Below are 26,083 nucleotides of genomic sequence, written 5' to 3' on the forward strand. Positions count from 1 at the left end.
ACTCGTGCGAGTTTCTCGTAAAGTGTGACCCCGGCCTAACACAGATTTTTTTTCTATCTATAGATAGATCTGTCTCTCTATAGATCGATCGATCGATCTATCTATCTATCGATATATCTATCTATAAATTCAGAAAAGATAGATCTATAGATAGATAGACAGATACATATGCAGCGCAACAGAGTCCTGGTCGTTGCAGTGCTGATGCTCCGCCGCTAAGGGGAGTGTTGGTACGTCTGATGGCACTGAAGGAGTTCACCTGACCAGGTATCATAGACACCAATACACTTCACAGTCTGGCCTCCAGGGGGAGCTAAGGGTGCTATGTATTAGGCCACTCCTCACAATCTGGTAAAACTGGGGGTTAGATAGGAAGTGAGACAGAAAGCTGACTGGGTTGGAACCAGGCAACATCCTGTGGCAGAGGGTGTTGCAGGGGAAGATTCAGGGGGGTCCCTGTCAGGGGTGGGATCCTGACAGAGGCCTAGCGAACAGAAAGAACGTTACGGGACCGCGCCTGCACTTCATTGCGGCGGTACCCCAAGAAAGGACAAGAAGCGAGGTTTATTGTGAAGAGTGAGAAACGAGATCAACGCAACAAGGAGATAACACCAGTAGGAGTCGTGATGTAAGACCGAGGCAACATCCTACTGAGGCGCATAGCCGGTGGCCAGAAACGCCGAGGAAGTATTGAGCTCCAGGCCTTACTTCAAACCTACGGCAGGACAGTCAGTTATAGGTGGGCTGTCTCACCCAAATCACCTAAGCAGACATAGGGGGCAACAGTTGGAGAGGGGTGACTCTAGGGTCCCGGAAGAACTCCAGGCCTACCCGTCATACGGGTGCGTCCTAGCCATATCATCTGGGGGACGGAGAAGAACATCAGAATCAGTTGTGAGGGAACTTCAGAAACAGACACAACAGTTGTGAGGACTATCCCGTGGTGCTAAGCAGGGAAGGACTACAACACACAAGCGCTAGAAGGTAGGCACAGATTTCCACCTGCAAAGGAACTCTGGAGGTGCCATCGGGCCTTGTGCAGGCATGTACTACGGAGGACTGAGAATGAACTTCAATCCAATATTGCAGCCAGCATGCAGCCAGCGGGTAAGGAAAGGGTGAATCAAACACCCGAAAACCCCGCCTCTATGGCTGAAAATTGTTCCCTCCAAATTCAGGTGACAGAGACCCTTTAAGCTTTCAGCATTTTTTGTAGTCTATTCTTTCCAGGGGCGGATTATAATAGAGTCAATCTGGGCGGTAGCCCAGGGCCCAGTGGTGTGGGGGGGCCCTGGGCTACCGCTCAGATTGACCCTATTATAATCCACCCCTGCGTGCAGGTGTAACACTAGCCCACGTGACTGGCCACCTTCAGCCCATCCCTCACATTCCCTCACCACCTCCTCGCTGTCCGCGGCTTGCCTTACAACCACCGCCAGAAACCATAATAACAGAGCAGCCAATCAAAATTCCTCTCTCAAGCTATTGTGAATGAAGGCATTCGAAAGCTGATCTCTGATTGGTCTTCTATTGAGCTAGCTGCTCCATGATTTGCCATTACGCAGAGGGGTGGGCGGTGCTGGATGCAGCCGGGAAGTGTTGTGTACAGTTTGAGCATTGGTGCACGTCTTGGGCGCACGTCTGGTATATGGGCCCGGTGGGCAGAGAGGGGGCCCGCATTGGGCCCCATCTCATCTGCTCACCGGGCCCCTACTGGCGCTGCGGCAGTTTTACCTATTGACATGCGGGCGCGCGCCCGCACGTCAATAGTTAACAACAGCCGCCAGCCAATTGGAGGCTGGAAGCTGAAGTCGGCCGCAGGCGTCTGACGTCATTGTCAGTCACTGGCGAGACTGCGCTGCTGGAGGGAGCTTCACCACTGGAGCGCAGGTCAGGTTAGGAGAACTTGTTTTTTTTTTTTGCTAACGGCAATCCGGGGAACCCGGGTGGGCCAGAATGCTGGACACTGTCTGGGGGCAATATGCTGGACACACTGGGGCAGATTGCTGGACACACTGGGGGCAATGCTGGAGACACTGGGGCAGATTGCTGGAGACAATGGGGCAGATTGCTGGAGTCGGACACACTGGGGGCAATGCTGGAGACACTGGGGCAGATTGCTGGTGGTGGACACACTGTCTGGGGGCAATGCTGGAGACACTGGGGAAGATTGCTGGACACACTGTCTGGGGGCAATGCTGGACACACTGGGGCAGATTGCTGGACACACTGTCTGGGGGCAATACAGGACACACTGGGGAAGATTGCTGGACACACTGTCTGGGGGCAATGCTGGACACACTGGGGCAGATTGCTGGATACACTGTCTGGAGGCAATGCTGGACACACTGGGGCAGATTGCTGGACACTCTGTCTGGGGGCAATGCTGGACACACTGGGGCAGATTGCTGGACACGCTGGGGGTAATATGCTGGACACACTGGGGCAGATTGCTGGACACACTGGGGGCATGATTGGAGACACGGGGCAGAATGAAAGACATGGGGCAGGATTGGATCATGGGGAAGGATGGATACGATGGAGACTGATGGGGCAGGATGGGGAGATCATATGGGGTAGGATGGATACTCATGAGGGCAGGATGGGAGAACATATGGCTGGAGCCAGGAATGAGATACACGGGGCCAGGATGGGGGATATTATTATTACCATAGGGGCTAATTAAGGGATATTATTACTGCAGTGATGTATTTATTTTATTTTTTGAGGACACTGCTTTAAATGGGGGGGGGGCGGTACTGTTACTGTGTAGAGTGACACTATGTCGCCTTTTTTTCTTCATGTGGTTTAATGTAGAAGTTGTGAAAAATTAAGTAATGTGTTCTGCAAGCAGAGCTTGAGATAACTGTGTTATTTCCTGCAGAAACGAGTCCTGGCTGGAAGAAATGATGGCGGTCTGTGCTGGATGAAAGATGAAAGACTTCACCTAGAGACGTCACTGGTCAGTCAGTGTTACCTATACACTGACACTATACACTGTATACTATATACAGAGGTCCTGTGTATAATGTCACCAGTGATCACTGTATAACCTCTACACAGACACTGCATACTAAGTACAGATCTCCTGTGAATACTGGCACTTATGGTGATAGTGTGGTGAAATATGTGTATATATATCTATATGTGTGTAGTGACATATGTCTAGGGTTATGTGTGACTAGTGATAATGTAACATCTGTCGTGAAGGCAAGTCGCACCTAGGTGTTAATAGATACTTCCTTGGGACTAGTAGACATTGTGTCTCCTGTTATGGTGACCTGGTGGTTAGGAGCACTCGGAATGACCTGATGAGCAAACTAGTAATACAGGACAAGCTCTGGGAAGTGGGAGCTCTGCTGACCGCAACCCCTAATCCTATCACAACAACTAGAAATAGCCGTGGAGCGTACCTAACTCTGCCTAGACGCCTCTTCACAGCCTAAGAGCTAACTACCCCTAAAGATAGAAAATAAATCCTACCTTGCCTCAGAGAAATTCCCCAAAGAAAAAGGCAGCCCCCCACACATATTGACTGTGAGTTAAGATGGAAGTCACAAACACAGGAATGAAACAGGTTTCAGCAAAGGAGGGCAGACTTAACTAAACAGACTGAGGATAGAAAAGGTAACTTTGCGGTCAGCACAAAAAACTATAAAAACCACGCAGAGTGTGCAAAAGAGACCCCCGCACCGACTCACGGTGCGGAGGTGCCACTCTGCATCCCAGGGCTTCCAGCTAGCAAGGCAAAATCATGATAGCAAGCTGGACAAGAAAACAGAGATAAACAAATTAACTAGCGGGGACTTAGCTTCTGCTGGAGTAGACAGGTCATCTGCAAGATCCAAGAGAGAACTGAACCAGTACTAGAACATTGACAGCTGGCATCAAGTAACGGTCTAAGTGGAGTTAAATAGAGCAGCCAGCCTAGAACTAAACGAGGTCAGCTGAAGAAGGAACCTCAGAACCAGCAGCTCCCACTCACAGCCACCAGAGGGAGTCCATGGACAGAACTCGCCGAAGTACCATTCATGACCACAGGAGGGAGTTCGAGAACAGAATTCACAACAGTCTCCAAAACTCGCCAGGAGGTCTAGCTAGGGCCAAGAAGAAAGGGAACCTTTGGCACCTTCTAGGACTTGGAGGGGAGATGCTAATTGCGGCCGGAGGGCATCTATTCTTGAGAACCTTTTCACAAGTATCGCAAGAGAAAATTATGTATTCATTGGGGGTGCGGCCGTGGCCCAATCAAACAGGCAGCAGTTATGATATTGACCTGAGGGGCCAGTCTAGAAACCTGACCTCCAGACCAAAGTTATAAATTTAGGCTACAGACAGAGAATTGTGTTCACATGTGAGGGCAGCCTGAGAAGATGATGTGTTCCATCAACTCCATTCACCCCCCTCAGGGAGCAGAAAGCAAACTGCCAGTTAGATGATTTCTGTTAGTTTTTCTCCGCTTATTTTATACTGTTTTGCATAAGTTGTATGTCTTCTTATTATCATATTTTTACACCTTTTTCTTATTGTAAGCATTGAACCTTTTGTTATTAAAGTATAAAACTTTAACGAGTTGAACCTTGAATGTTCTAAAAAGAATCCATAGCCTAAGGTGTGTGAGCCTTATGAGTGATAGACATATTTTTATTAGTATTATTATTAGTTTCCGGGACTCATCGCCCATGTATTCGATGAGTGGTGGCAGCGTGCATGAGCGGGTGTGTGGCCTGGGTCGGTGTGTGATGTATGCTCCCATTACAGCATAGGACAGAGGTTGAATGCTGGACTGAGAGTGGGGAGATAGATTAACCCTTGCAGGCTCAACCCCAAGTCACGTGTGAGAGCAGGCACGTGACGAATAAGTGACGCCACGGAGTAGGGATCCGTGACAGATAGTATTGTGGGTTTTTTTATTACTGATCAGTATTGTAGTATTCAGTCACTATGTGGTGGTAATTTGTGGTCTGGAAATGGTGTTGCGGTATTTGTCCCTTGTATGTGCTATTTGGTCACCAAGTGGTGGTAATATGTGGTCTTGACATGGTGTAGCGGTATTTGTTGCTTGTATGTGATATTATTCGATCACTGTGGTTGTAATATGTGTTCTGGTCATGGTGCTTTGGTATTTGTTCCTTGTATGTGATATTGGTCATTTTAAAAATTGAAAAATAAATCAAAATATACCTAAATTGTATTGCATATTTTAACAAATATTTAATAGGTTACAGTTGAGTAGGGCCCGGCCAAAAGTGTCTACCGTGTTATGGTGGCGGCTTACAAAATCTTTGTAACATGACACACATGACCCCGTCACATGACCGGGGGGGCCCACAGTGTCTGAACAGCCCGGGGCCCTGGCTACCCTTGATCCACCCCTGATTCTTTCTATTGATCATTGTGATGCAACCTATACTTTCTATTGAATCGATATGCTGCTCTGTGGGCACACTCAGGCAGGAACTATGTGTATAGGTTATACAGTATAACTTCGGCTTTCTATTGAATTTGTATTCCGCTCTGTGGGCACATTCAGGCAGGAGCTGTGCCTATAACTTATGCTTTCTTTTGAATTCCTACTCAGTTCTGTGGGTGCTCAGGCAGGAGCTGTGCAATGTAACCTACACGTTCTATTGAATCTATACTCTGCTCTGTGGGCACATTCAGGCAGGAGCTGTGCCTATAACTTATGCTTCCTATTGTATCCATATTCCGCTCTGTGGGCACACTCAGGAAGGAGCTGTGCCTATAACTTATGCTTTCTATTGAATCCGTACTTCGCTCTGTGGGCACACTCAGGCCGGAGCTGTGCAATGTAACCTATACAATAGCGTAGCTACCAGGGAGGCAAAGGGGGCCATTGCCCCGGGCCCTGCGCTCTGAGGGGGCACACCCAGAGCTACGCTACCATAACTGTATCGGAGAGTGCAGCATACAGTTACATTCTGCGGCAGAGCAGAGAGAATCAATCTTCCTGCAATGCCGCCCAGCTGCTATGGGGCCCCTGAGCAGGCGGGTGGCCCAGTGCCAGCAGTGGGCCCCCTGACCGTCATTGCAGGTTCAGCCGTTTCGGCTAGATGCCGATACAGCTGACCGCATTGATGAGAGAGGGAGCATTACACTCCCTCTCCCATCATCCCCCTCTCAGCGACTGACGTCACCGACGCCGACACTGACACTGACAGGAGTCGCGATGACGTCACTACCTGGCACCTGCTGTCCGGAGGTGTGCGGGTGCTCAGAGCAGCGGAGGAACCAGGAAGAAGAAAGGTGAGTATTTATTTATTTATTTTTATGGAAGCTGCCTTATACTACAGAGTCTGCCTATGGGGGGCTTCCTTATACTACAGAGTCCGCCTATGGGGGGCTTCCTTATACTACAGAATCTGCCTATGGGGGCTTCCTTATACTACAGGGTCTGCCTATGGGGGCTTCCTTATACTACAGGGTCTGCCTATGGGGGGCTTCCTTATACTACAGAGTCTACCTATAGAGTCTGCCTATGGGGGCTGCCTTGTGCTATAGAGTCTGCCTATGGGGGCTGCCTTGTGCTATAGAGTCTGGCTATGGGGGCTGCCTTATACTACTCTGCCTATGGGGGCAGCTTTATGCTATAGAGTCTGCCTATGGGGGCTGCCTTATGCTATAGAGACTGCCTATGGGGGCTGCCTTATGCTATAGAGTCTGCCTATGGGGGTGCATTATACAATATAGGGTAGGCCTATGGGGAGTGCATTATACTATATGGAGGCTTATAGCGAGTGCATTATACTATATGGATGCCTATGGGCAGTGCATTATTCTATATTGAGGACTATCTAGTGCATTATACTATGTGGAGGCTATCTAGGGGGCCATTATACAGTGTGTAGATTACAGTGAGGGGCCATCATACAGTGTAGGAGCCATCAAACTGTTTGGGGGCTACTAAGGGGTCAGCATACTGTGTGGGTGGTACTATACAGTGAGGGGGCATTATATGGTGTATAAGAGAGCATCATACTGTGTATAGGGGAGCTGTATGGGGAGACTAGGGACATTATTAAATGTAAAGTGGGCCCTTATAATGTTATAGAACTCAGGTGACTGTGACTATCAAAGGGGCATACAGAGGGCAATATTACTTTCTAGGGGCAAAATATGGGCACTGTTTCTAGGGCACTTGCACCCGGCATTGCTATATTATAGAGTTGCTTTAGAATTTAGAAGGCACAGTGAACCACACATTAGGTGCAGTAATAGGGTCACATACAGCAGCAGCGGCTCAGTATTGGGATATCAGCAGGATGAGGAGTTTGTGCAGGTTGGGAATAGATGGTGATGGGGCTGGAATATGAGAAGTGAAATGTGTCTTTGTTGTATCCTCTGTATCCTCTGAGTCGTGGCTGGAAGAAGTTGTCATGTCGGTCTGGGCCAGATGGAAAAGGTGGGAAAAGTAAGCGATTTCATCAGAAAGAATGTCAGTGGTAAGTCATTATCTGTAAATGTGCTGTGATCTCTTATATGTTCTGTAGGATTGGTACCTACTAGTGTTGAGCGATACCTTTCCGATACTTGAAAGTATCGGTATCGGATAGTATCGGCCGATACCCGAAAAATATCGGATATCGCCGATACCGATACCCGATACCAATACAAGTCAATGGGACACAAGTATCGGAAGCTATCCTGGATGGTTCCCAGGGTCTGAAGGAGAGGAAACTCTCCTTCAGGCCCTGGGATCCATATTCATGTAAAAAATAAAGAATTAAAATAAAAAATATGGATATACTCACCCGTCTGGCGGCCCCTGGACCTTACCAATTGTAACCGGCAGCCTCCGTTCCTAAGAATGAGGAGTTTAGGACCCTCGATGACGTCGCGGCTTGTGATTGGTCGCGTGCTGCTCATGTGACCGCTCACGCGACCAATCACAAGCCGCGACGTCATCGCAGGTCCTATACTCACTGCATTCTTAGGAACGGAGGCTGCCGGTTGCACCGCAAAGGTCCAGGGTCCATCGGAGGGGTGAGTATATCCATATTTTTTATTTTAATTCTTTATTTTTTACATGAATATGGATTCCAGGGCCTGAAGGAGAGTCTCCTCTCCTCCAGACCCTGGGAACCATACACTGGGAACTTCCAATTCCGATTTCCGATACCACAAAAATATCGGAACTCGGTATTCCGATACCGCAAGTATCGGCCGATACCCGATACTTGCGGTATCGGAATGCTCAACACTGGTACCTACTACTGGCTATATGGCCGTAATATCTGCGTTGGTCTTTAGTCTTTTTTCATTCAGCCTTAGGTCCTGGCATGGGCTGTTAGTTTTGTCTATTCACTTCATTACTTGATGTTGAATTTTGTTCATGATGATATTGTTCATTTGGTTTTTTCTAATGTTGTAGACTTCCTTGAAAAAGGCAGAATTAATAAAAATCGCCATTTCAAAGTGAACTTATCGTGAACTATTTTGAGTGCTAAAGGTTATCCCCTTTTTGATGTATTACCCTTTTTTCCTTTGAGCACCATTTATTTGTCGAGTGCGCCACTTTTGACCCTCTTTGGTCTTTATATAGAGATTATTTTCAGTAACAGCGTGGTCATCTGCTGAGGTTCTCCTCCACTATTAGGGTGCGTCGTCGAGTTGTAATCAAGGTTACCTGGTAAGGGGACCACTGAGAAGTTTTGCCCCTCCCCTGAACCAAAACCCTAGCTACGCCTCTGAACCTATACGTTTTATTGAATCAATACTCTGTGTGCGCTCAGGCAGGAATGCTGTGATGTTTCCTATGGTTTCTATTGAATCCATACTCCGCTCTGTGGGCACACTCAGGCAGGTGTTCTATTTGGGTCTCCCCAGCTCTAAAAAAAGAGATATCTCTGTTAGGATTCGGATCTGCTGAGTCCAACCAAGTATATATTATATTATATGTCTGGCATCTATATCATCTGGTATCTGATAAAGGGTTCTTCTCCAAATAAATCAGGTTATCCCCAATCCTGATGATAAGAGATAACTTACTCACTTTTGGTGGACTGACCCCCGCTACTCCAGGTTCCGTTGCTCCCATCTCCTCAGTGTCGTATGACTCTCTGCAATGCTCAGCACAGAGGAAGCACTGTTGTGACATCATCGCGCCCTCTGCTCTGAGGCATCAGTGAGTCATGGATATTGGAGCTGCGAAGGAACAGCGAGAGGTAAGTACAGTATTTCAAACAGTTTAAAGCATGGGGGCCTGTGCCAGTGATGATAACGAGCCTACCCCACCTTAAGGGCCGGTGTCTCAGACTTGCTGGGTGATGACACTGGCCCTGCCTGCCTGCAAAGACCACATCCACTTTCAGGCCCCAGTGCAGCTGCCTTCAGCTGCAATGGTGGTATGTCCACCCCTGCAGCAGAGGATCATTTTTGTGAGGCAAAACATTTCACTGCCTGTTTTAAGCAATCTTTTACCTGACAGAAAGAATCAGCCACGATCCCCCACTGTAATGTCTGTATACTCTTTTGCTCCCTCCCTGCCCAGGGGCTGTGGTATGATTAGACCATGTTCCTGTACGGTCAGACACATCCATTACACAGGCGCACATTTATAAGATTATCTCAGCACAGGAACATTTTTTTTAATCACATCCAATTGTGGAAATTATTATTATTCCAAGATCTAGTGAATAAAATTAATTTTTGTTAGTGGGAAAACCCTTTTAAGACATCTTCATCAGATACTCGATAGTGTGGAACTGATGCTAATTCAGAAAGTAATTGTGGCGCCCCTGCGGTCCGGCTGCCACAATGATATTGCCTCTCTAACCGGTGGTTGTATCATGCCTGGAAGTAAATGGAGCTCCCTACACTAGGTAAACCATGCATTCACACACAAGCCCATCTCTGATCAGAAGGTGGAGCACAAGCCCCTAGCTTGTAGGGTGACTGCCTCTTCTGGCTATGGGGGAGGAGTAAGAGCAGGGTAGTGCAGAATAGTGTGAGGAAGGGACGGGAAGGAGCACATGGAGTTTCCAGGGGTTGGAGTGAGGGAAGGCTCACCCTAGGATTAGGAAGAGAACAGGAGACCAGAGTCCTGGGCTACTAATGATTGCAAATCCTGAGAGCAGAATCTGGAGACTGAGGGACTTCAGGTCCTTGGACCACCCCTGCAGCACCACATTATATAGGACACAGAGCTGGGACCGAGCGAACAGCTCGCAAAGAGTTCGCAATGTATGCTGGCTGGAGCTGCTGCAGAATAGACAAGCAGGGAGTACATCAGCTCATAAGCTGTTGAATCTCCAAACATATGGGCACAGAAAGGAAGGCTTATTCTACCCACTTAGTGGAGTGGACTCCAGCTGCTTCCAGACTGGCTGTAGCCTGAACATAGTGACCAGTACCCGGATTCAACTTGCCATCAATTATCAGTAAAGGTAAAGACTGAATTCTTACCCATCCTTGCTCTTTCTGCTGCACTGCTCTACAACCCCCATCATCACCCCAGGGGCATGCTCTTGCTGAGGGGAGTGATCCATCTTGCTGCATTACCATCTATCCCCTGGGGCTATCCCTGGCCAGAAACCTCAGCTGGCGTCACGATAAAACCATAAACTATTATCCCCTGTAAATACTCCCCTTTCACTTGCCCGGTCAGGGCCACGGTGCGGGGCCATCACCACTGTGACATCCCTCATAGACTGCCTGCCTGGCTACCGAGTACCCCCCGGCCCGCGCGACTGCGGCATAATAAATAATGAGAAATTAAGTAGAGTCAAGATTTGAAGGGTTTAAATAGAAAAGTAAAAAGGAGCTGAAGATCAGGCAAGGCTACGCTAAAAAATAATTCACATGGCTGTAGTTTGTGTATGAACTAGAAAACTAGCAGGATTACGCCAAAAAGTACAACAATATTGTAAAGAAAAAGGACACTCACTTGCTGTGGAACACGCTATATAGTATATAATGATTAAATCAAATATGTTCTTGCTGATGTATATGTGACATGGGCTTATGAATAATTTAATGTATCTGATGACTAAATACAAGAATGCAGCTGCACTATTTCATTATTAGGCAGATTAGCCATTTCAATTTACATATTGTGTGGGTGTAATATGTGTAAAACGTGGCTGGTAATTTATTGGTTACAGGTTAATTGTAACATCCTGTATCTGTAACAAATACAATGACTAGATCTTTTGAGCAGAAACCAGCAAAGGTTGTGATCTAATGGGTTAAAATATTTTATTACAGTTTTTAATGACCAGTGATTTTATAAAAATATGCTGACATGAAAAACTGCTGTGTTTCGTCATCCCTAGGACATCTCCTGATCTGCTCTTGAAGATCTTAGTAAAATGTTGGCTATGGCTAAGGACTGTTTTTTGGAAAGAATAATTGTTGGAACATGTTAAAAAAATATGAAGATAATGGTAGAAATTAGGTAAATTTTCTGTGCATTTGCTATATATATCTTCCTATCACTCCTTATCTAATTTTTTACTTTTGCGCAGTGCTTACAGGCTTTCAAACTGAGCTTGTAAGCTCTGCTCTGAAGTTGACTGGGATTGCTGGAGTTATGCGTAGCTCGTACACCTGGCCAGCTTCAGAACTACCACACTTTCATAACTGGAAAGGCAAGGCCACCTCATGCATCAGTATCGCAGTGGACAGTGTTCAGGCCAACAGCTCGATGATGCTAGTGGTCTGAACTGTTCCTGAATAAGGAATGCGAACCCCCAAGTAACCAGGAAGCCTGGTGCATTCCTAAAGACACAAGATGAGTCAAACACTTTAATTACGAACTCTGCATTTGACAATTTTGTTAATGAAAGGGGATTTATTCGTCTTTATGTGTACTGATGGAACAGCCCACTTCTATGAGTCATTCCATCAGTCCTGTAGAAATGAATGGAGTAGTTATCACTCCTGCGCACTGTAACATCATTCACACAAGGGACTTTGGTATTCCTGTTCTCTGGGTTGGCGATGGTAAACTTTCTTTCATACTTCAGTGGGAAGCAGATCTTAACCGCTGATCGTTGGTACCATTGCTGCACCCTTTTAAGTAATAAAAGGAACTCATGAACAGCAGCAACATGTTAGGCATGTGAAATGTACTTATATGCCTAAATAATGGCACAAAATTCTGCTTGCATAAATACTGGACCAAAATACTCACTAGTCGCCATACATGGAGAGAAAAGGGAGGAGGTAAGAAGTTACCATAAACGACCAGAAAGTCCGTTTGCAAGTAAAAGCATAATAACTTTATTATGTCCAAATGTGCAAATATCAGGCATGGGGTACAATGGACAGCTACACATGGAAATGAATGCACAGATGCCAAAAGGGGTGCATGGAAGCAGGTGAGCCACAAGGATCCCACAATATGGACATAATTATATTGATCATGGAAGTATCAATAGCAATAGATATAAGTATACATAAGACGGCCTGCTCTGTGTCAGTACATATAAGTATAAGCATACTGAAAATATGTAGTGTGTACTGAACACTAAGTTAGTGAATAATGTATCTTTGTGGCAAGTGTCAAGACATATATCACAGTACCTGAGTGTAGATTGCAGGCAGGGGCTCACCCGGTCAGTGCGTCGCCCCAACGTGCATTTCGGATGCTATCCTTTGTCAGGTGCCTTTTAAGTAAGAATAGTTGGCAAGTCTGATTGACAGAAATTTCACAAAAAAATTGCATCATCTTTATATGGTCCGTGCTAGGTTCATTATCATGATGTATAGGACTGTAATTATACTGGCACACATCTTCACTTATGATCCACGTGCTCTATAGCTAAGAGGTTTTGGAATACGGTCTATCTGATAATTTCAGTAGTCACGGGCCTTACAGCTCATTTATCTCCCTTAACAATGTTATTGGGGATAAACCTCCCAAAAATACAAATGCGCATTTAAATTACTACAATATATATTTCCATGGAGTCTAGAATCTAGAAAAACTTGTTGGAAATGACGATAGCTCATGTGAATAAAATTATGGTCTGTGAAAAATTAACAGCAATTCACTTAGATAAAGTCTTTTAATTTTAGAAGATTTGGACCATTATATTTGCTAATGTACCTATGAACCTATTATGTACAATTGTAGCTATCTCGTCACCTGGTATGGGAGACTGTATAACATTAAAGTTTTAATTAAACTTCATTATTTTGCTATTTTATGGTTGTTGTTATTATTATTATTATTATTATTATTAGAGCACCATTGATGCTATAAATGAGAAGGGTGTACATACAAGATATAAATGTAAAATAATGACAGTAGGTTAATCATGGTCATTCTTTTTTCTTTTATTCACTCACATTATTCTATAAATATTCTCTGGATATTAGGCAGATTGTTGTCATACTTTACTTATAATCCAATTAATATAGTTTGGAATAGCATACACTGTTATCTTGTATATCAATTACCTGGCTCCAAAGACCACTGGAACACACGCTAGGGCCGTGGGGTACTCGGGCCGGGTCCGATGGTCCTTAACCCCTTCATGACCCGGGGAATTATAATTATTTCTTTTCGTTTTTCACTCCCCTCCTTCCCAGAGCCATAACTTTTTTTTATTTTTCCATCAATATGGCCATGTGAGGGCTTATTTTTTGCGGGATGAGCTGTACTTTTGAGCAACATCATTGGTTTTAGCATGTCGTGTATTAGAAAACTGGAAAAAAATTCCAAGTGCCGTGAAATTGCAAAAAAAGTGCAATCCAACATTTGTTTTTTGCTTGGCTTTTTTGCTAGGTTCACTAAATGCTAAAACTGACCTGTCATTTTGATTCTCCAGGTCATTATAAGTTTTTAGACACCAAACATGTCTAGGTTATTTTTTATCTAAGTGGTGAAAAAAAATTCCACACTTTGCTAAGAAAAAAAAATTGCACCATTTTCCGATACCCGTAGGGTCTCCATTTTTCATGATCTGGGGTCGGGTGAGGGCTTTTTTTTGAGTGCTGAGCTGACATTTTTAATGATACCATTTTGGTGCAGATACGTTCTTTTGATTGCCCGTTATTGGATTTTAATGCAATGTCGCGGCGAACAAAAAAACATAATTCTGCCGTTTCGAATTTTTTTCTTGCTACGCCGTTTAGCGATCAGGTTAATGCTTTTTTTCATTGATAGATTGGGCGATTCTGAACACGGCAATACCAAAAATGTGTACGTTTAATTTTTTTATTGTTTTATTTTGAAAGGGGGTGATTTTAACTTTTATATTTTTTTTATTTTTTTCATATTTTTTAAAACTTTTTTTTTCAATTTTGCCATGCTTCAATAGCCATAGGAGGCTTGAAGCTAGCACAACTCGATTGCCTCTGCTACACAGGAGTGAAGCTCAGATCGCTCCTATGTAGTAGAATTACAGACTTGCTATGAGCGCCGATGATGGTACTGCAGCAGGGATGGTATGGATGCCCACAGGTGAAGCTTAGTCCCCAGGGCTCCTGGTGTAGTGGATAGAAATATCAAATGGTGTAATGCCAGAAAGAATTGGAGGACACAAGGCTGCAGTCTCTTTACCTTTTACTGATGTAGTTCATCAGGAATCTGGGCAGCATGGAAGGGATTTGTGATCTCCTTAACCAGGTGGGGTTGGGAGTAGTGTTGAGCGATACCGTCCGATACTTGAAAGTATCGGTATCGGATAGTATCGGCCGATACCCGAAAAGTATCGGATATCGCCAATACCGATACCCGATACCAATACAAGTCAATGGGACACCAAGTATCGGAAGGTATCCTGATGGTTCCCAGGGTCTGAAGGAGAGGAAACTCCCCTTCAGGCCCTGGGATCCATATTAATGTGTAAAATAAAGAATAAAAATAAAAAAATATTGATATACTCACCCTCTGACGCGCCCTGGTTTTAACCGCCAGCCTCCGTTCATAAGAATGAGCGCTTGAAAGTCCTTAGATGATGTCGCGGCCCGTGATTGGTCGCGGAGCGGTCACGTGACTGCAACGCGACCAATCACAAGCCGTGATGTCATCTAAGGTCTTTCAAGCGCTTGAAAGTCCTTAGATGACATCGCGGCCCGTGATTGGTCGCTGAGCGGTCACGTGACCGCAACGCGACCAATCACAAGCCGTGACGTCATCTAAGGTCTTTCAAGCGCTTGAAAGTCCTTAGATGACGTTGCGGCCCGTGATTGGTCGCGGAGCGGTCACGTGACCGCAACGCGACCAATCACAAGCTGTGGCATCATCTAAGGTCTTTCAAGCGCTTGAAAGTCCTTAGATGACGTCGCGGCCTGTGATTGGTCGCGGAGCGGTCACGTGACCGCAATGCGACCAATCACAAGCCGTGACGTCATCTAAGGTCTTTCAAGTGCTTGAAAGTCCTTAGATGACGTCGCGGCCTGTGATTGGTCGCGGAGCGGTCACGTGACCGCTCACGCGACCAATCACAGGCCGCGACGTCATCTAAGGACTTTCAAGCGCTCATTCTTAGGAACGGAAGCTGGCGGTTACATCGGTAAGGTCCAGGCTGCGTCGGAGAAGTGAGTATATCAATATTTTTTATTTTTATTCTTTATTTTACACATTAATATCGATCCCGATACCGATTCCCGATATCACAAAAGTATCGGATCTCGGTATCGGAATGCTCAACACTAGTTGGGAGCCTTCCTTACTGCGCTGTAGTGTGCGTCACTTGCTGCCTGAGGCTTCACACAAGGTCCTCTCTCTCTGTCCTATATGTAGGACAGTAACCGCATGGCAGGCAACGCAAGCCTTTTTACAGGTGTCCCTACTTGCAGCGGCTCCGAGCTCTATATGCTGCTTTGCCTTCGGGTGTAGTTGTGAACAGGCGACTTGAAATCCCCTGCACTCCAGTTTCTGCTGTGGGGCATACAGTCCCACACAGCCTCGGACTCCCGGTGTCCAGTTCCTGCGCTTCAGTGTAGAGGGAGCTCAGTCGCAGCTCCCCTCCAGCTCCTCACTTCTCCTTTGCTCCTTCTACCCTCACATTCTCCACAGACTACTCACTGACTCTCTATCTAACAGACTAACTAACTCCTGCCCCAGCCAGAATATATATCGGGAAGCTCCCCCAAAACCGGGTCTAGAGCTGCCCCTTCTGGCCTGGAGTCAGAAAGTGTTGAATGTATGTGTTACCTTTTAAAGGGATCCTGCTCGCTTCCAGGCATGGCATCGCGCTTCCCGTGAGGAAGGCAATACCACTGTGGTACCCGGACTCTTGGGGTGCCACACCACTATATTTCTCAGGATTTGCTCCCAATCATTCACAGTTATGTACCTATAATTTGCATGCCACCAACACTCAGATTACAATTAGATATAACTTCAAGAAAATTTGGGTTTTAAAATTAGAGTGCTGTTCCTTACAGCTTATTCAGAGTGAAAAGTCTATAACAGGGTTACCACCATTTTAAGACTACTACTTTATCTGAACTTCTGAAAACTACATACTCCTTGAACAGGGACGATTGTCATGTTTTCCATCACTTGCTTAGGAGCAGTTACACAAACCTCCATATACAAAAGAGCTCAAGGTGTCTCTCTTAAGTGCCCGCTCAGGAAGCTTTCAGTTCTAAGAACCATGTGCTACATAAAGTGGTAGCACAGATTCCACTCCTCCACAGGTTCCAGTCACTCACTTTGTGTCTGTCCTGCTGTGTAGTTTTTTGTGGTTCTTTATGCTCGGAACTCAGTTCATTCTCACTACAGGTGAGTATTTTATTTTTTTACATCCTACGTCACCAGAACCTGGAGCATAATAAGGAACATTCAATTCATATCAAATTACATTGATGCAAAACAAAGTTACCTTATAAATTCCTGTGATTTGCTGATTTCAAATCTCTGCAGATGGGATCATCTCTAATATCTAGACAGTCTTCTAATGTCATCCAATAATACCATGAGAAATGACTCAGAAAATGAACGTTTTACACAATATTTTGGTTAAGGACACAGTCAGCGTCTGAAACTATTATGTACTTTACTGTTCCTGAATAAAATTTTGCAAGCTTTCCCATTCTTTCCTGACAAATTTTCTGTTTTCTCAAAGTATCTCAAGTACGTACTGTATGTGAGCGCCGGCCATCAGACATGGCTTGTCCTTAGTTAGAAGAATGGGCTCCATTACATAGCTATTGACACAAGTTTTGATGGTTGATTAATATACGATTATCTCTAAGGAGCAGACCCTGGGGAGTGACACTGTCTGATGATTTTGTGGCCATGAAAGCGGGAGCTGTTATGCACCACTATAGCTGGTCACAGGTTTTATGCGGCTAATGATAGATGCAAACGTTGCACATAACTGTGCTCATTATCGTATACATGGAGATATATACATAAGTTTGTAGTTTGGTAGGTAATGAGGTATGTATTCATGCCAGGGACTTGACCTACAGGGTATTTCTATGTTAGGCCGGGGAAACTCACGCGAGTCTCTCGCATCAATACCCGGCCCTGCCCCCGGCACTCAGGACCGGAGTGTGTGGCTGCATGTATTTCTATGTAGCCGCACACTCTGGCCCCGAGTGCCGGCGGCAGTGCCAGGTATTGATGCGTGAGTTTCTCGCATTGCACACGCAAGTGTGACTCCGGCCTTAATAAAATATTTCATACACTCACACTTTACAGGTTGTACGTATTTTTCTATAAAAGCTGTGGCCAGTCATCTTTAAATTGAAGAGCCGTGTCTGACTGTTTATTGTTAGGGTGGGTAGTTGGGTTGTATTTATTTAACTTCCCCCTTTAAGCTCTGCACTTATAATGTCATGGTCATAGCGAAGAAAAATGGGGGTGGGGGGTAGTTTTACTACCTAAATATGCCAAAATTCTGGATTAATTTGTGCAACAACAAAGAAATCATGATTTTATGTGTTTTATGCATTATCTGCACATTATCCAACAAGTGGAGTGGTCTCACTGTGAAGGGGTGTAGCCTGTGGAAAAGAGGCATGGCTTAAGTGTGACATTGTGTACAACAAAATAAACCAAAATTTTACCTCAAATTTTTGCATAAAGTAAGCCACCAAAAAGTTGATGTAAACTTAGACTAAATAGTCTAAAGCTTCACCAGATCTCTCAAACAGCCTAAACCACTTTGATAAATCTGGTGCCATATAAAACTATTTATTGTAAGTTTACACTGCCTAAGCATTGCACAGAATTAAATAGGTTTTCCTGGACTATTTTACCTTTTTCTTATGGGCCTAAGGACTTGCAGGCAGGTAGTTGCTAACTATCTGCCTGTTCTGCCCGGCATGGATCTCTGCCAGCTCAGAGAGGTCACAGACTGTTCAACGGCGATTCTGTGGCTACCAGTGACATCACGTGATCACGTGAACAGAACAACTGCTTTTTTTCTGCTCTTCTCTGTTGAGGGGGCATAACTGCTGATGTTATGCTGATTGGCAGTCGGCTCCCAGCTGCTCAACTGTGGCTATCAATCAGCATGATGTCAGCAATCATGCCCCATTCACAGAGGAGCTGCTCTGCTGCCATGAGGTCAAATGAAGTAGCAGAATTGCCAGCAGGAGTGGTCCGTCAGCGCTCTGATCTGGTACAGGGCAGAACAAGCAGGTAAGTAGCAACTTCCTGCCTGTCAGCTCTTAGCCCAATGAGAAAAACAGTCCTAGATAACCTCTTTTAATAAATATGCCTCAAGCTGCTGTGGCCCAGGCTATTAACAGCTAGTCGTTTTTTTTTAATTGTTAACATCTATGCATTGGACTAAACACTAGTTTCTTGTATTCTAACAGGCATGCAGGGGCGTAACTACCGCGGTCGCAGCGGTCGCCATTGCGACCGGGCCCCGCAGGTCAGGGGCCCCGGCAGGCTCGGACTGGCCCACCGGGGAGGGCCCCCACTGCTCCGGGGGCCCCACTGCTCCGGGGGCCCCCCTGGCCGCCCCCCACCCACCCTCCTTGAAGACGATACTCACCCTGCTGCCTGCTCCAGCGATGGTCTCGGCGTCTGCTCTGCACTGCATCTTCTTCCTGCTTGTGCGGTCACGTGGTACCGCTTCATTAAGGCCATGAATATGCGCATATTCATGACTTTAATCAGTATCACATGACCGCACAAGCACAAGCAGGAAGAAGATGCAGTGCAGAGCAGATGCCGAGACCATCGCTGGAGCAGGCAGCAGGGTGAGTATCGTCTTCAAGGAGGGTGGCGGCCGGGGGGCCCCCGGAGCGGCGGGTGCCCCTGGAGCAGTGGGGGACACTGGGGGGGGGGGGGGGGGCAGAATGCTGGAGACACACACTGGGGCAGAATGCTGGAGTGGAGACACACACTGGGGCAGAATGCTGGAGACACACACTGGGGCAGAATGCTGGAGACACACACTGGGGCAGAATGCTGGCGACACACACTGGGGCAGAATGCTGGCGACACACACTGGGGCAGAATGCTGGCGACACACACTGGGGCAGAATGCTGGCGACACACACTGGGGCAGAATGCTGGAGACACACACTGGGGCAGAATGCTGGCGACACACACTGGGGCAGAATGCTGGCGACACACACTGGGGCAGAATGCTGGCGACACACACTGGGGCAGAATGCTGGAGACACACACTGGGGCAGAATGCTGGAGACACACACTGGGGCAGAATGCTGGAGACACACACTGGGGCAGAATGCTGGAGACACACACTGGGGCAGAATGCTGGAGACACACACTGGGGCAGAATGCTGGAGACACACACTGGGGCAGAATGCTGGAGACACACACTGGGGCAGAATGCTGGAGACACACACTGGGGCAGAATGCTGGAGACACACACTGGGGCAGAATGCTGGAGACACACACTGGGGCAGAATGCTGGAGACCAGGGGCGGAACTACCGGGGTCGCAGAGGTCGCGGCTGCACCAGGGCCCGGGCCCAAAAGAGGGCCCGGTGCCGCCGCGACCTCTGCGACCTCGGTAGTCCGCCGTGGGCGCAGCTTACCGGGCCGCCGCCAGGATGAATTGCAGGCTGAGCGGCCGGTCACTGTGGGGGCAGGCCGTGCGGCGTCACGTTCTTCGGCTCCTCCTCCTCCTTTTCGCGGGGCTGCCAGGCGCGCGCGCGCTGCCTGGGGGACTTCGAGCGGTGAAGCCAAGGTACGTGCAGCAGCAACATGTGGGACATGTGGGGGGTGCGACATGTGGGTGCGCCATGCTCTTCCCAGGTCCCGGGCTGCCTGGCGATGCCGATCGCCGGGCCCCCGGCCCAGGTATGTCCGGGCGGCAGGAGCCGGTGCCATTATCGTTTAGCTGGGGGGGGGTGCCCTGCATAGTGCTATTGGTCAGCTAGGGGGGGGGGTGCCCTGCATGGTGCTATTGGTCAGGTGGGGGGCCCTGCATGGTGCTATTGGTCAGCTGGGGGGGGCCCTGCATGGTGGGGGGCCCTGCATGGTGCTATTCAGCTGGGGGGGGGGGCCCTGCATGGTGCCATAATGGGGGGGGGGGGGGGGGCCCCATTCAAAAGTTCGCACCGGGGCCCGCAGGACTGTTGTTACGCCCCTGCAGGCATGAATAGGATACTGCACTGTCATTGTTTTTTCCTGCCAAAGTACAGGATGGTGCCTGCTGTCGTGTTTTCCTATAATAATCTCTAAGGCCTTCTTTACACACAGACATGCGCACACACTTTTTCATCGTTTTAATAACTTTTTTTTTTAGAGTTCAATTGGGCAACTGATGAAAATATCGCCACAAAACAGCAAAAACAAAATGCTTGATGCAGTGATGTAACATTTGTATACAATCTTTTACTACCTGGGCCTCAGCCCCCAACCCCTAAAAATAATTGTTGGTTTTTATTTCAGCAGAACACAATGTCATTAAACAGCCAGAGGAGACAGAATTTTGGTCTATTGCATAATATGCATTTGTTTAGATTCCACTAAATGAGTATACTTTATAATTGCAGCACTGATTTGTCTGTAAACATTTCACTGTCTGCTTTTAAAAGCTTCACTTTTTTGAGTGTGCGCCTAAGGCTACTTTCACACTAGCGTTAACTGCAAACCGTCTCAAAACGTCTTTTTTGCCGAAAAAACGGATGCGTCGAAAAAGTGAAAAACGGAGACAAATGTATGCCACGCATACAGCATTTCGACGGGTCCGTCGCAAATCCGTTAAACGTTTCTGTCGAAAATACTGGATGCGTTGCATCCGTTGCATCCGTTTTTACCATCCGTTGCATCCGTTTTTACGACGGATCCGTTTTTAAAATGGGAGGCTCCCAAATTTGATTGGCTACTGGAAAATATGGAAAACTATATAGTTACTGTTTTTACAGCCCATCTTTGAGGGTTTTAGTTTTGTGGCAGCGATGGAAGGTGTACTTGGGAGGATTGCTAGTTTGGTTACCGACGTTATCTTTGAGACGAATCGCCTGGACATCATAGTGCGGGAGAAGGAGGCGGCAGCGGAAAGGCGTAGGATGCTTCTGCAGCAACGGAGACGGAGACGACTGTGGATTCATCCGATTAATGAACTACGGATGACCCGGGGTGTCCAGTCCACTCTGTACCTGGAGTTGCGGCACAATCCACACAAATTCTATAACTACGTGCGGATGAGGCTGAAAAATTTTGACTTTTTGCTTGCAAAAATGGAGGATGTCATCCGAAGACAGGGCACAAGGATGAGGCTTGCCATCACACCGGCGGAGCGGCTGATGGTGACCCTGCGGTAAGCCTCTATTTTTTTATGTCATTGGTCATTTTTAATGTTATATTACATGCTGCAGACAATACTGCGCTGGCATACTGCGCACTATTTTCTGCAGCATGTAATTTTGGTTTTCTTTGCGGCCATTCCACTGCTTTTTTTTAAATGTCATTGCCGATATTGAATGTTCTATAACAGACTGCAGAAAATACTGCGCTGAAATATTGCGTTGCATTTTCTGCATTTTTTTTTTTATTTGGGTTTGATGACATGCAACTGCTTTTTTTCTGTCATTGGTCATTTTTAATGTTATATTACATGCTGCAGACAATACTGCGCTGACATACTGCGCACTATTTTCTGCAGCATGTAATTTGGGTTTTCTGGGCGGACATTCCACTGCTTTTTTTACACCGGTTTCATGCTTGTTTGATTGTGTGTCCCGTCCTTAAAAAAAAATTAACAGTGAAATTAACAGTGCCATATTGAAACTTGTTGGTCTGTGCAATTTTTTCTAACATTTTTTTTTTTTTTTTTTTTAAAGTTTCCTAGCTACGGGTGAATCTATGACTTCGCTCCATTACCAATTCAGGCTGGGCATTTCCACTATTTCCGGAATAGTGAAGGACACATGTCGGGCTATTTGGACCACTTTGCAACCAGAGTATATCCCCCAACCATCCATGGAAATATGGTTGCGAAGTGCAGAAGAGTTTCAGCAAATTTGCAATTTCCCTAATTGTGTGGGTGCAGTTGACGGGAAACATATAAGGATTGCGAAACCGGCAGGAACAGGATCGGAGTACTATAATTATAAGAAGTATTTCTCCATCGTCCTTATGGCTATTGCAGATGCCAACTGCAGGTTCCTTGCCGTGGACATAGGAGCGTATGGACGGTCCAACGATTCCCAAGTTTTTAAAAACTCACCAATGGGTCGTTGCCTTTATGGAGAGAGCTACGATTTCCCGTCAGCCAGACCACTGCCAGGAACAAGTGAACCAGCCATGGAATATGTTTGTGTAGGTGATGAAGCCTTTCAACTGTCACCGCACCTACTGAAACCGTACAGTAGCCGGAACTTAACCCATACCAAGCGGGTCTTTAATTACCGGCTTACTAGAGCACGAAGAGTCGTGGAGTGTTCTTTTGGCATATTAACGGCGAAGTGGCGAGTTCTGCTGACGGCTATCAAACTGAAAAACACAACTATAGATGAGGTAGTTAAAGCCTGTGTGGTGCTCCACAACTTTGTCCTCAAAGGAGCCCGTTTCCTTGGATGACGAAGAGTTGGAGACCACCTTGTGGGACTACCGCAGCAGCTCGGTTCGCTCTACAGGTTCTGTTACAAGGATGAGGGACCAGTTTGCCGATTATTTTGTGTCACCTGTCGGGCAGATCCCATGGCAAGACATGATTGTGTAACCTGTTTCCCATGTGTTTTGTTTATGTAAAAAATGTGTTTCTACCAAACCAAAAAAAAAAAAAAAAAAAAGGCCCAAAAGCGTGGTTTTCTTGCTAGTAAAACCAATATGTTATACCTTTCACACGTCTGGTGTTTGTTTTTATTTTACCTTTTTTATTTATATTACCTTAATAAATCCACACACACACAAAGACTAGAATTTAAATCAGAGAACATTTTATTTTAACTCTTTTTTTTTTTTAAATTAATTTTTTTTTTTGCCAAAAAAATATATTTTTTATTTTCCAATTTTTTTTTTGAAAAATCTGCACATTTTTGTAACATTTTGTAACATTAACATTTTAAATACATTTTTACAATTCTTCAAAGTGTGGGGTGGAGATACGAGGGGAGGAGGGGCAGGAAGGTTGGACCACGTCGATAGGTGGGGAAACCCTACTTGTTTGGGGTGCAGTGGAAGGGGGGGTAAAACTAGGAGGCTGGCCAGAGGGGGATGGTGTTGGGGTAGGGGGAATACTAACTGGGGAAGGTAAGCTGGGCAAGGAAGAAAACAGTGGGGAATGAATTTGGTTTGGGGGCCGGGATGGGTATGGGGACTGGGTTGGGTATTGTGACTGGGTTGGGTAGTGGGACTGGGTTGGGTAGTGGGACTGGGTTTGGTAATGGGGCTGGTGTGGGGATTGGGGCTGGGTTTGGTAATGGGGCTGGTGTGGGGATTGGGACTGGGTTTGGTAATGGGGCTGGTGTGGGGATTGGGGCTGGGTTTGGTAATGGTGCTGGTGTGGGTATTGGGGCTGGGTTTGGTAATGGTGGGTATGTTGTGGAAATGGGGCCTGGGGTGGGGCCTGGGGTGGAAATGGGGCCCTTGGTGGGGCCTGGGGTGGAAATGGGGCCTGGGGTGGAATTGTAGTGGAGGTGTGGGGAGGTGTGTGGGTAGATTGGGGGTCGTTAATGGCCTGCAGTAGAGCATTATGGCAGGTATTCATTACCCGCATCTGTTGCTCAAAAGAAAGATTCTCCATGCTCCTGAGCATGGATTGAAAAAAAATATCGGCCGGATCGGGACTTACAGCTGAATGCAGCCTATCCAAGCGACTGCTGGTTTCCTGGCTTGTTTCACTGATGCGGGATTGCACCATGTTGAAACCAGCAGTCACTTGCTCTCCCAAAATTTTGAAAGAGCCTTGGAAGGATGCATTCAGGTGTAAGAACTCAGGAGCATAGCTCCTTTCCTGACCCCTCTGTCGCTGACGCCACGAACCTAATGGTGGTCTCGAGGTGGCAGGATCAGAGGGGTGGGGTAAAGGGAACGCTAACTGTTCAGCATCAGATGCGAGCAATGAAGCCTGCAATAATGCTCCACTGCTTGGGGCGATGAAGTGGAGGGGACAGAGGGGTCAGAGGAGGGGACAGAGGGGTCAGAGGAGGGGACAGTGGTGTGGGGCCTACCGACGTGGCCCTCAGTGGCGGACTCAGGAGGGATCGCTCCAGAGGGCGCAGAGGAAGATGCAGGCGCACGGTGGCTGGAGAAGGTGCTGTGAAAGAAAAAACAAAAGAAATTAATACATTGATATGGAAAAGCCCTGACTGAAAGCAAACTAAGTAGACAGGTTAACATGGTTATTAGTGGGCTGTAGAATACTTACACTCTGCTCAGCATGGTTCGCCTCAGGAAGGAGAGGGCCTGGCCATATTTGTATTTGCTCCTCTTCCTTCCTGCTGAGCCACTCGGGGCCTGCATCTCCAGGTTGAATTCCCTCTTAAAGCGATCCCTCAGTGACCGCCACCGCTTCCTAACCTTTCCACCTGTGAAGACAAGAATAAAAAAAAAATAAAAAAAAATGGTAAATGCAATACCTTACAGTCAGCTCAAAACATCACTGGAAAGTGAATACTTACCTAGTGTGCTCAGCTGCTGAGGATGAAGGCTCTCCCACCTTGGAAAGAGGTTGTGACACACTTCGTCCCAGAGCCGACGGGTGACACCGGTATCGGCATGCCTGCGGTCAGCCATGTTCCACAGCGGCTCCCGCTCGCGAACCTCCTCGATGAGACCATCTATGTCGATGTCGTCATCATCGTCATCATCGTCATCTCCTGCGGGAGCACGCTGTGAAGCCTGTGCCAAAAAAAAAGAATAAGAAAAACAAACAAATTAGTACACTGAAACACTAAAGTACCAATAGAATCCCCCTCCCAAAAAAAAACCTCACTGATGGCCGACCGCGGCGACGAGTCCGCCGACTCTGGGAGTGTCTGGGAGAACCTTCAGCGGCAGCAGCAGGAGCAGCAGCAGCAGGAGACTGAAATAAAGGAAACAAATTCTCAGTAATGTAGGCATATATTTTCTGTGTTTAGTTATGTATGAAAATCTGTTTTGTGTATGGTGCAGTGTGATGTGCGAAGCAACTGTTTCACCACTACTTACACTTGGTTCCTCCTCCACTTGCATCTCTCCACCCGTCTCGCCCCCTTCTGACAGCTCCTCATCTGATTCAGCTTCCTGTTGAAACATAATTTATGCATGTAGTGATCAAAAAAAATGTAAATTAAAAAAAAAAAATAATAATTTTTTGTGTTAACTTACCAATACACGCTGTTGCTGTGGAGGAGGGCTGTCAGAAGAGGACATTGTTGTGGTAGCAAGGCCGGCGGCTGTGGTCCTGGTGTCTCTGTAAAAGTTAAAATACACTTGCAATCTGCTCTACACATTGAAGTAGCAGATTGGGGTCTTCAAAACTTACTTTGAAAGATTTGTGGCTGTGGTCCTGTTGGGCTGGTCCTGGGCTGACAGGCGGCGGCTGTGGTCCTGGGCTGACGACAGGCGGCGGCTGTGGTCCTGGTGTCTCTGTAAGTTAAAAGACACTTGCAATCTGCTCTACACATTGAAGTAGCAGATTGGGGTCTTCAAAACTTACTTTGAAAGATTTGTGGCTGTGGTCCTGGTGGGCTGGTCCTGGGCTGACAGGCGGCGGCTGTGGTCCTGGGCTGACGACAGGCGG

This window comes from Ranitomeya variabilis, chromosome 2 (genome assembly GCF_051348905.1).
Source record: "Ranitomeya variabilis isolate aRanVar5 chromosome 2, aRanVar5.hap1, whole genome shotgun sequence".
NCBI lineage: Eukaryota > Metazoa > Chordata > Amphibia > Anura > Dendrobatidae > Ranitomeya > Ranitomeya variabilis.